This window comes from Varanus komodoensis, unplaced genomic scaffold (genome assembly GCF_004798865.1).
Source record: "Varanus komodoensis strain SLA01 unplaced genomic scaffold, ASM479886v1 scaffold5, whole genome shotgun sequence".
Classification (NCBI taxonomy): domain Eukaryota; kingdom Metazoa; phylum Chordata; class Lepidosauria; order Squamata; family Varanidae; genus Varanus; species Varanus komodoensis.
This window is the reverse complement of record NW_025336087.1, coordinates 21,368-23,536: the sequence shown is the minus strand read 5'-3', so window position 1 is coordinate 23,536 and position 2,169 is coordinate 21,368. Positions and strand designations below refer to the sequence as shown.

At 38.0% G+C, this 2,169-nt stretch overlaps 1 protein-coding gene across 2 annotated transcripts in view; it reads right to left on the bottom strand.

Moving 5' to 3' along the window:
- The window catches only part of C7 (complement C7), a 37,337-nt gene that overhangs the window by 34,434 nt on the left and 734 nt on the right, over nt 1-2,169 (bottom strand). The window lies entirely within an intron of this gene.

Below are 2,169 nucleotides of genomic sequence, written 5' to 3'. Positions count from 1 at the left end.
TTCTGTCATCATTTCATCAATGTTACTGGAAAATGATAGCTTGGGCAATCTTTCTATGAAATCAAAGCAGATCCCACTCTGAGCAAACACAGGGAGCACATCCTGTAGAAATCTCTCTCCCTTGTTGTCATCCAGAAAAACCACCCCAATCCATATCCAGTGGAAATGCAGAAGTATTTGGAGGATCGCCCTGTTTTGCTGGGCTCCACTGGGAAACATGTTGTGGAAGAAAACAACTTGGCTTTCCATCACTGGAGCAGATCCATAAATCAGCTTAAGAAAATTAAACAACCAAACAAATTTTTCATTTAACACATTGTGTCAAAATCAGACTTTATTTAATGAATGTTTGCCTCTCTATTTACTGAATTAATGTCACATTCCCACCCGCCCCCTTTCAAGAAATACAAGATATATCAAATATCCCTCCTGTTCACTTCACCTCACAGAAAGCCATCAGACACAGGTTAAACTGAGAGACAGTAGCTAGCCGAAAGTCACCCATTAAATCTCCATTTTCAAAATGGACTATGCTAACTGCTCTAGTAAACTTGCTTTCAACACTTCATGAGACTGATATCTGTCTTGTCTTTTATGGAGGTAATTTCTAGTGAAGGAAGATCTGAAGAACTAACTACACAGTACTAGCACTGCCTCTATACACTAGTCAAAAGTAGGACGTGCAATATGTCTGTTTGTTCTGTTTTCTGAACAAACCAGAAGTATATTTAAAACAGTGTGTAAGGTCTCCTTCTGAAAGTCAAGACACTTTCTACCCCATCTGAAAGCCACAACATGTATATCTGTTGTAAAATTTGCATGATTCACCTGAACACCTTACTTGTGGAATCTTGTATGTGTGCAGAATGGGTGCCATGTGGAGACAGACTTCATAGTTAGGCCCTCCAATGATGGCCACTGAGTAATAATTATTGCCACAGATATAATTTGAGATCACTCTGCTCTGCGTACTGAGCAGTTCCAAAGAGGTGAGATAAGTCATAATTGGATTAAAATGGCTGTTCAAGAGGTGGAACCCTGGAGAGATGTTGGGTAAGATCCTGTGACTTATGTTGATCTCCTTCACCACAAACACTAATGCCAGGATGTGTTGGTAGATCTGAGGCATTACACTGGAATGAGAGTGAAACACTGAGTCTCAAAGCATCTATGTCAGATGGTGACATTTGCTCTCCTTGAGAAAATTTCACTCCCCTAAATTTCCAAGGATGAATGATCTAAACCAACATGAACTCTCCCAGGCAAAAAGAGAAAACCAAAAACCATTGATTATATTTAATATTTTTGTTTCAATATTTAGTATTAAATATTATTAATTTAATGTTTTTGTTGTATAATTGTGCTTTAATATTTTTGTTGTATAATTGTTATATTTGTATATTTTGTTTTTGTTGTGAGACTCCCCGAGGCTTTGTTGCAATGGGGGCAGCATAAAAATGTTTTCAATAAATAAATAAATAAATAAATATGTGAAATTCCTAGAAATATTTGTGGTTAAATGCAGAGATACCTGAAATGGAAACAGGGTGATTTTTAAAATTAAAGATACATCAATCAATACAACAATAAACATTGTCAAGGTTCTCTCACTTACACCTCAATACTTCTCATGTGTGCCTATATCAGATCAAGAGCTTTGCTTCTATTTAACTTTTCTGGAAAATATCAGGGGGAAATTCCCTGAATTGTTTACATCATTTTCTGAAATACACAGTTTTTCTTCTATTGGTTAAAGTGTGCTTCACTTTCTAGCAAGAGGTGACTTTGAAGTAGAGCTACATGCTATTCCTCCAGTGCGGGAGGAGCCAGTGCATTAACCGATCCCGCTTGGGAAGGTATGTATAGAACAAGCACAGAGAGAGAATCTCTTACACATTATCTTCAAAGAGTTCAGAAGAGGGAAGGCTTCGAAAGGTTATTGAATTGTAAAACGTGTAGATCTGCGAATTGATGCCGGCAAGGATGATATCTCCAGACTTGTGGTATTTGTGAAGGATCAGAAGGGGATCACTGGTGATGCATTTCAGATTAGGAGTCCCACATGCCACCAGAGGAAGCAGCATTGATGCCAATATTATGCAAACCATCACCTTGCACAAGATGTTCCTTCAAAACATCCCTTCCCAGTTTTCCTGCACAGTCCTGAAT